The sequence below is a fragment of the Xyrauchen texanus genome, chromosome 33, assembly GCF_025860055.1.
Source record: "Xyrauchen texanus isolate HMW12.3.18 chromosome 33, RBS_HiC_50CHRs, whole genome shotgun sequence".
Lineage (NCBI taxonomy): Eukaryota > Metazoa > Chordata > Actinopteri > Cypriniformes > Catostomidae > Xyrauchen > Xyrauchen texanus.
In genome coordinates this window covers 39,669,217-39,679,216 of record NC_068308.1, presented here as the reverse complement: position 1 = coordinate 39,679,216, position 10,000 = coordinate 39,669,217, and the positions used below count along the sequence as shown (strand labels likewise).

At 42.7% G+C, this 10,000-nt stretch overlaps 1 protein-coding gene across 1 annotated transcript in view; it reads right to left on the bottom strand.

The window, feature by feature from the left end:
* The window catches only part of LOC127626476 (DNA damage-inducible transcript 4 protein-like), a 2,133-nt gene extending 1,199 nt beyond the window's left edge, over positions 1 to 934 (bottom strand). The window contains exons 1-2 of the mRNA XM_052102267.1: positions 761 to 934; positions 1 to 22 (exon numbers count right to left, since the gene is read on the bottom strand). The exon at positions 1 to 22 is cut by the window's left edge and continues 171 nt beyond it. The gene's annotated coding sequence lies outside the window, so the exon portion shown is untranslated. The remainder of the gene's footprint in view (positions 23 to 760) is intronic.
* Positions 935 to 10,000: the final 9,066 nt, after the last annotated feature.

Sequence of the window (10,000 nt, the reverse complement as noted above, 5' to 3'; positions counted from 1 at the left end):
AGCTCCAATATGCCCAAATATACTGAAGACAAAAATAATCATCATTATTAATAGGGAGCGGGCAAACGAAAACAGTTGGCAAGTTAAACAAAATTGCAAAAAAAAAAAATACATTTTATATATATAGTTCAGCATAAACCTCTGCGCAATCCCTCTGAAATCTACGCTATTGGCGATACATCATGATTTAATTAGATTACGAATTAATTCCAATTTAAACCCTCAATTAATTTCAGGATATTTCTATAATATACTGATGTCTGATGACAAAGTAGTAAAAAGTACTTAGGACAAAGTAAAAGTGTGCCAACTTTCTTGTTATGTGTTTACATGCAAAATAATAGTTTAATACAAAATTCGATACATCGATTCTAAGTATCGCGATATCGACAATTAAAAGTATCGCGATATCGATATTTAATCGCACACTTAAAACAAGCCATTTGCCGACGCGGTGAGAAATAAACTATAGGAAATATATAGCAAGTCTTAATGCTTTATGAATTTCATAATAACTATATTGCTTTAAGGATTTTTAGATATTTGTATTAAGAAACGAGACACAAGTCTGTTCAAAGTACATTTTTAAGTGCATTAAAACCTGAAACACACTTTTGCACACTGATTATGTTATTAATCCTGCAAGACTGATTAAAGATAGTTTTGTGTTATTACTGAAGTGGATCTATTGTTGAACTGTCAATGAAAAGCAGCTCTATTTGCACGTTTAAAACCATTTAGACAGTAGAATAACACTTACCGATATTGTGTAGAATATAACAGCAATGCCGCCTCAGATGTGATGAATTGTCGGTGGGTTTTATGCCGATTAAATATTTACGGAAAGTAACAAAGCCGTGTGTGATGATGTGATGATGGTGACGATATGGGCAGCGGTGTGTCTCTGCAGAGACTGACGCAATGACGTGTTCACCGCCTGGTTATATAGCTACCGCTCTGGTCACGCCTCCTACTACTTTACAGCCAATCAGCGTTTATGTCACGTCTTCCGCGTCTCAACTTCGCCTGGCAACACGAGCGGTGCTGATCAATGAGCTTCTGCAGTCCGTCTATTGTCTGCAATGGATTAGGTGTGTGAATATTGTCCTCACACAGGACATGTACTGGCAAACCTCACGTCCACTTCATTTGTTTCCCATTTGATTCGACTTTAGTGATTTGCATCTCGCAACGAAACATCAGTTTGTATTGTGCAATACTGAAACTAGCTGCGGGCAAAACAGCAGCAGTGACCGATGACGTCACTGAATAATAATACAAATAAAATACAGATACAGTTGTACTGATGATTTAGCACAATGAGCAGTTGACAGGAAATACTTTTGGGAAGTTTTAGGATGATCTGTGTGGTGTGACATGATAAACTCCATCTGAAACTATTTTAAATGACATTTCTATAATTATGCATAAGCAGTTTTTACTATCACAAACGGCACAGTTGCACATTTAAATGCATTTGCCACAACATGGGGTCATTTAAAATGAACCAGTGACGCAAAAAAAAACTGAAAAAATAGTGAAAAACATGAGCTAGGATATACACATTATGCAAATTCACCAAAAACCCGATAATAAAAAAGTCCACACATATACACAAACATAAACACACACTCACATACACACATACACAAACATATACACACACACACACTCTCACATACATACACACATACACAAACACACACACACTCACACACACACACACACCTACACACACATACACAAACACACACACACTCACCTACACACACATAAACACACATACACAAACACACTCACACACACATACACATACACACTCACATACACACACACTCACCTACACACATACACAAACACACACACACTCACCTACACACACACACACACACACATACACACACACATACACAAACACACACACACTCACCTACACACACACACACATACGCAAACATACACACACTCACACGCACGTACACATACACACTCACACACACACACACTCACCTACACACACATACACACATACACAAACACACACACTCACATACACAAACACACACACTCACCTACTCACACACACACATACACATGTAGTGTTTCCATGTTTTATGGGGACTTTCCATAGACATAATGGTTTTTATACTGTACAAACTTTATATTCTATCCCCTAAACCTAACCCTACCCCTAAACCTAACCCTCACAGAAAACTTTCTGCATTTTTACATTTTCAAAAAACATAATTTAGTATGATTTATAAGCTGTTTTCCTCATGGAGACCGACAAAATGTCCCCACAAGGTCAAACATTTCGGGTTTTACTATCCTTATGGGGACATTTGGTCCCCACAAAGTGATAAATACACGCTCACACACACACACACATTTACACACACACACACACACACACACTCTAACACACTCAATCACACACACACACACACACACACACACACACACACACACACACAATCTCACACGCACACATAAACACACGCACACACACACAAACACACTCATGTAGTGTTTCCATGTTTTATGGGGACTTTCCATAGACATAATGGTTTTTATACTGTACAAACTTTATATTCTATCCCCTAAACCTAACCCTACCCCTAAACCTAACCCTCACAGAAAACTTTCTGCATTTTTACATTTTCAAAAAACATAATTTAGTATGATTTATAAGCTGTTTTCCTCATGGGGACCGACAAAATGTCCCCACAAGGTCAAAAATTTCGGGTTTTACTATCCTTATGGGGACATTTGGTCCCCACAAAGTGATAAATACACACTCACACACACACACACACACACACACACACACACACACACACACACACACATATACACACACACACACACACACACACACACACACACACACACACACACACACACACACACATGTTTTCAGACACTTCAGAATGTTACTTTCAAGAAGTGAAAATAATGTTTATATTCTTTAGAAAAGTGAAGTTTGAAGCTTGTGTGAGCATGTGAGCATGTTGCTTTCGGGGGAGGTTTGAAAGAGTTAAAACTTGGTCTGATGCTGGACAAACGGCTGTCCCACGCCAACAGGCCCATTCCACCTCTTGTGTTTGCCAGAGAAGGGTGTGTGTGTCCCCTGAAGGATAACACTTCTGAATATCAGCGTGCTGGAAATCTACACACACATACACACGTATCTTACAAGCACTTTAATCAGTTAATAGAAGTCAAAACAAGTTAAGCTCAATCGACCGCATCATAAAGCGGATTACCACAAAAAATAACTCTGACTCGTCCCTCCTTTTCTTTACAAAAACCAAAAATGGAGGTTACAATGAGACACTTACAATGCAAGTCAATGGGGACCATTTTTCGGAAGGTTTAAAGGCAGAAATGCCTTACGGCGTTGCATCATCATGGCAAAAAATGTTAGTAAGATGCGGTTAGTAAGTGATTTTATGACACTAGTTAAATCATGCTAACACACATATTGTTTATATCTTGTGTTTATACTTTTGAAACAGTGAGTATTTTATATATATATATATAGTATATTGATTGGCCCCATTGACTTCCATTGTAAGTGTCTCACCGTAACCCAGATTTCTGCTTCTTTTTGTTTCAAATGGGGGACGAGTCGAAAATAATTTTTGTGCTAATCCACATTATGCCACAAAAGCTTTTGATTGAGCTTAACTTGTATTGACCTTATAAAGGCGTGTATTAAATATGATACACAATGTTTGACGACTCCCGTTTAACTCTGTTCAAGCTGACGAGCTGAACAACAGATGGTTTGTAAGTTTCACGTGTTTATGGCACCATCTAGTGGTTATTTGTGGAAAAGTGGTTTCAATGTTTATATCGATCTATTTAAAATGTCAGCAGACTTGTATGGAAAGGGACTCTTATGTTGGGATAAATTACAGCTTATTTTAATAAAGTAAAAGTGACATTTAAAATGAGAATTTGTTGAATATAAGCAACGTGTGCTTGGTTCAAATTTTGTATATTATTTTATATAAAATAATCCCAATTGAATACATGTTTCACAGTCAATTTAGTACATATACATATTAAACATATGCTAATAATTGTTTATTGATACAATAATATATTATTCATGTTGTATTTGATGTGCTGAATTGAACCGTGATACATTTCGATCTATTTCGAGGAGGAGGGCGGGGCCGGGCCATGAGTGTGCATGGCTAGTCCCCAATCTGGCTAATCAGCCGAGGATAGGGATAACGCCGAGCCGGATGCGGCAGTTGTGGGGAGAGAGAGAGCCACACGCAGCTGCCGTGTGTGTGTTTGTGTTTTGTGTCTTGTTAAGTTTATATAAGTTTATATAAATAATTAAACATTATTTAGATGGTTCGTCTGGTGCCCGCCTCCTCCTTGCCCATTTTAAACCCTGTAACATTTTAAGCCCAGGAAGGAGGAGGGTTGCGCTTTCATGGAGTCCTCGCCACTGCCGTCCGCCCAAAGGCAGAGGAGTGCCGGCCGCCTAGAGCGGTGAAGCCGCTGGCAGGGACGGAGGAAGGGCTCGCTACCGGCCGCCAGAACACAGAGGGGCATTCCATCCACCGGGGGACGGAGGAGTCCTGCCCGGCCGCCTGGAGAGGTGGACCCGCTGGCAGGGATGGAGGGTCTTGCTACCGGCTGCCAGAACGCAGAGGGGCATTTCATCCACCGGTGGACGGAGGATTCGCTTCTGGCCGCCTGGAGCGGTGGAGCCGCTGGCAGGGACGGAGGAAGGGCTCGCTACCGGCCGCCAGAACGCAGAGGGGCATTCCATCCACCAGGAGTTGGAGGACTCACCCCAGTCCACCCGGGGAGGAGTGGCTGTCGTCCGCCAGAGGGTGGAGGAGTGGTCCGAGGACCAGGCGATGGCATGTCTGGGAACCGGCGAGCAGTTTATTTTCTCTCTCTCCTCTCTCTCTCTGTCACTGTCACAGTAGGCGGGGAAAGCCTACTGTCAGGCGTGGCCAGAAGGGCAATGTCCCCCCCCTCTCAAAGGAGGGGGGTGGGTGTATGTCATACTGGGGTCCCCGGCCTGAGGCAAAGGAGGGAGGAGTTTGACGAGGAGGGCGGGGCCGGGCTGTGAGTGCACGTGGCCGATCCCCAATTGGGATAATCAACTGAGGAGGGGGAAAAAGCTGAGCCGGATTCAGCAGTTTGGGAAAGAGAGATACACACACACACGCAGCTGCCATGTGTGTGTTTGTGTTTTGTCTTTTTACGTTTTCATAAAAAAAATGTTTGACTGTTCAGCCGGTTCCTGCCTCCTCCTTGCCCATTTTACCCTTGTTACATGGCCCTTTAAATGTCTGTTTCTGTGTCAAAATCGACTTATACATGGGGTAACCTCCTTGTGGTCACTATAATATGGTTCTCGCTCTCGGTGGGGTGTGTGGTGAGTTGTGCGTGGATGCCGTGGAGAATAGCATGAAGCCTCCACATGCTCTAGGTCTCCACAGTAACGTACTCAACAAGTCACGTGATAAGATGCGCGGATTGACGGTCTTGGACGCGGAGGCAACTGAGATTCGTCCTCCACCACCCGGATAGAGGCAAGTCACTACACCACCACGAGGACTTACAGCACATTGGGGCCCACTAGGTAGGCAGCTCACTAGTGTCTGGAACAGCTTGTCTGTTTGTGTGTGTGATGGTTAGTTTAACAGTATCATTCTTGCCAGATGCAGAAGCGGCGTGTAATCTGGTGAGCACCTCCTCAAGCTTCAAAAGAACACAAAAGTATAATTCAGTAGTCTAATAAATTATTCCATGAGACTCTTTATGGAATCTTACCTTATCGTCAGAAAAGTTTGTAGTCGAAGAATTGATGCATTTCTATGCCCAGCCTTATTTTTTGGAAAGTTTGAGGACCGGTTATATACCGGTATACCTTTTATCGCATGTCGTTTGCCGTCAGGTTAGGACACAGTGTGACTGTAGCTGCCTGTAGCTCCTCTATGTTTCTGTTTGATTTACAAGCAACTTATAAAAAAACAAGGCTGGGCACAGAAATGCATCAGTTCTTCAACTACAAACTCTTCAGACATGTTTAGTAAGTTCTGTTCTCTGTTTTGCATGCAGCTGTATCATGGTCTGTTCCTACAACATTCTGGGAATGTTTTTGGTTCCCAGAATGTTCCCAGAACGGACATTTGAACATTCTCTTTTAGGTGTTGGTTCACTGTCCTTTTCTGCATATTGCGGCGCCGGTTTTTGGTCAGTTCTACATAATGCGCCGGTTAATTTTAGCTTATCACGGCATGTTTCGCGGCCGACCCACTAGCCCGCTCAGTTCTCCCGATAGCCAGTCCGCCCCTGATCGACCACAAAGTGCGCCGGCCCACCGGGAAAATGCCCGGTATGACAGATTACCAGCCCAGCCCTGACTGGAGCGTTACTAAAATCACAATATTCTGCTTTAAACAGACATCCTGGAAGTTACTCGAGTGCTACTAGCAATTACAGAACTGAAGGTTGCTTTGGATATTTGAAACCCGGTTATATCTAAACCACTTCAGCTGTAATGAACTTCCATGAAATTCTGGAAGGCTTCCCGAGTTCAACTTTAAAGCTGTTTGTCCATTTGATTGCAAACCTTTGACCACTACAACTGTGAACAGTCAAATATTTCTCCACTTAAAGCACTTAAAGCAAATAAAGTTGGCTGATGTCGTTTTTCCAGTGCCTGAAAAACCCTCTCCAAATATCACTCAGATAAGTTTCTAAATGTAGCTACATTTGATGCTTTTGTTTAAGCGTGCACGCACACATTTTTACACATATGATGCAAGTTTGCTCACAAGAAAGTGAGTGTGTTTGGCAGGAAGCCAGACTTCACAGATGTACTTTCAGCCCACGTGAGAGTCAGACAAACAGTTCTCTTTCTGACTCGGGGAGGAACCACCAGAAAACAACGACACGTGTACTCCATCCAGGAACAAAACATACTGTACTGTCCCATCCTCATTTACATATCACTTATAGAACGTACATATGTTTTATGGGCTTAAAGCAACAGGGTTTTATTGACATGTAGATAGTGTCATTAACCTACAGAACTACATGTGCATGATGCTTTTGTACAACAACAGGAAGAATGTGAAGTCGTTGCTTGAATAAAATGAATCTGATGTTTGTATTGGGACATTATGTTCATGACAGTAAAGCCACTGAGAGAACATATTGATGTTTATATTGTAAAGAGTTTACACAATTGAGGTTAATGGAAATACAAAAATCACTGTATTATATTGGTTTTAATTTACTGTATTATAGTAACAAGACTCGAGAATTTGGGAATTACAAAAATATAAATAATATAAATTAAAAATAAATAATAATAATTAAAATAAAATGTCAGGATGCATTACAGCCATGAACATTTGTGTGGAAAATGTGCTTACACCAAAAATAAATAAATAAGATAAAATAAAATAAATATTTGTGCCTATTTTTTAAGATTTAGGCATTTCAGTTTAATAACAAAAATCCATTACAATTTAATTGTAATTTTTTATAAAATTAAATGAATAAATAATAAAATAATGCTTTTTTTTTTCTTAATGCAAAATATTAAATTTAATTACAATAAATATATATTCTGAAAGCAAAATATTTTGTGCATTTATTTATTGTATTTTTTGGGGGGTTTGATTGACATGAAATTAAAAGTAAGATTTTAATGGCCCTGAAAACAGACTTAATTTTCTTAATTAAAAATATGTTTTATTTGATTATTTAATGATTCATGTAATCTTACTGATCAAACTGGCTAATCCGAAAGTCTGCTAGCTCACTTGAGACGTCACACAGCTCACATAAACGACAACACATAGGGACTGTATCACCTATGGCACTTTTCCGCTGCATGTTACGGTTCGACTCGACTCTGCTTGATTTAATTTTCTGAGCTTGCATTTCCACTGCGGTTTAGTGCCGCCTCAATGTGGGCGGGATTATAGGCTGATCGTCATATTTGCGCCGCCTCTACTGTCGTGACAGCATCTTAAATCCGACACAAACATTACTGACCATAAACAATAACACAACCGCTAGCTGTTAGCGACTAGCTCATTGTGCTGTATAAAGCAGTTGTGCATGGTGATTTTACACAAGTGTAACAGTTAAATTGGTCTAGTTGTTTTAGAAACTTCCAGTAGCTGCTCAACTAAATAAAGTGAAGCTATCAAGCAGCGTATCGAGTTAACGTAACAAAACGTACCATCCTCCATCGAGGCTGAGTCCAGCGCACTCTCCCTCCCATTGCTCGTCGGTCTAGATAGCGTTACTTTTAAGTTTTGTTTAACTTCCCCTACACTGTTGGTAGGTCCGGTGGTAGCCGTGCGTGGCCAACAGTTGAGACACTTCCTGAAAGACTTTTTCTATGATGAACTCTTAGTTATGCTGCACTAGTCAGGTGTGCCGGAACCAGAAACACTTCTCATATTCCATAATCCTGTTTTAAAGTGAATGGCATCTACACTAATATTATTTGTTTCTGTGGCGGGGCGGAGGGCGGGTCATGATTCCGCACACCCGGCCCCAAATCAGGCTAGTCAGCCATCGCGAGGGATAAAGGCCGACCGGAGACGGCAGTGCAACAGAGAGAGATTTACGGGCAGCTGTCCGACACCTGTGTGTGTGTTTGTCTTTTTGGTTCAGATTTATATTAAACTATTATTTATATTGTCAAGCGGTTCTCGCCTCCTCCTTTCCATGAATCCCTTTACACTGGTGCCGAAATCCGGGAAGGAGGAGGGATGCGGCATAGTAGAGTACTCGCCGCTACCATCCAACCCAAAGGAGCAGTCGCGGCCATCCACCGGAGGACGGAGGAGCCCGGCCACCTGGAAGCGGAGGAATGGGAGGGGAGGAGGGGCTCCCAACCAACCGCCTGGAGCAGTCGCGGCCATCCGATGGAGGACGGAGGAGCCCGGCCGCCTGGAAGCGGAGGAACGGGAGGGGAGGAGGGGCTCCCAACCAACAGCCTGGAGCAGTCGCGGCCATCCGACGGAGGATGGAGGAGCCCGGCCGCCTGGAAGTGAAGGAACGGGAGGGGAGGAGGGGCTACCAACCAACCTCCTGGAGCAGTCGTGGCCATCAGCCGGAGGACGGAGGAGCCTGGCTGCTTGGAAGCGGAGGAACGGTAGTGGAGGAGGGGCTACCAACCAACCGCCTGGAGTGGTTACCGCAGCCAGGGGCGGGGGAGACCCCTACCGTCCACCAAAAATGCGGCGGGGCGTTCCGTCCACCAGGGTCCGGAGGTCTGCCTCCAATCCGCCCGGGGAGTCGCGGCTGTCATCCATTAGAGAGTGAAGGAGTAGCCGAGGACCAAAAACAGACTTCGTTTACTTAATGCAAAATCTCTCCTCTCAGATATTTTGGTGTAACATGAGCTGCACTTGTTTTTCACGAGATTCACACAATAATTAACCACATCCCAGGCGTTAGGACCCAGCGGGATGTGTACAGGGTTAGAAACGCCCTTTTGTGGAATACTGAACTGACAATCAACATCCCAGCTAGAACTGAAAAGAACAGAACATTCAGTGCTTTTATCCAAGAACATCTCCTCGGAAAATAAACGTCCATTTGTGAGTCTTTGGCCCATTGAGCGTCTCAGTCAAGGCACTCCAACATCCAAACAAGTGTCCAATTACATCAGCTGTTTTTGTCCTTTCAGAGTGTCCCTCCAGTTTCAACATCATACATCTTTTCTTTTATCTGCTTATTTCAACCTCAATGTAATAAATTCTTTTCAAGGCTATAATTGAGAGAGATTAGGTGAAATTAAGAGCGCTTGTTGGCTTGACTTTGTGTGTGTAGGGAGCTGCTCAACTCAAGGACAAAGAATGTGGGTCTTCTTTATCTCGGCACAGCTGCGTCCACCCCCACTTCATGCATTTCTACCCGCAGCACCGCAGTCAGCATGTGTGTTTACAGGCACGTCTCGCATGATGTGATCTCTTGGCCATTGTTTAAG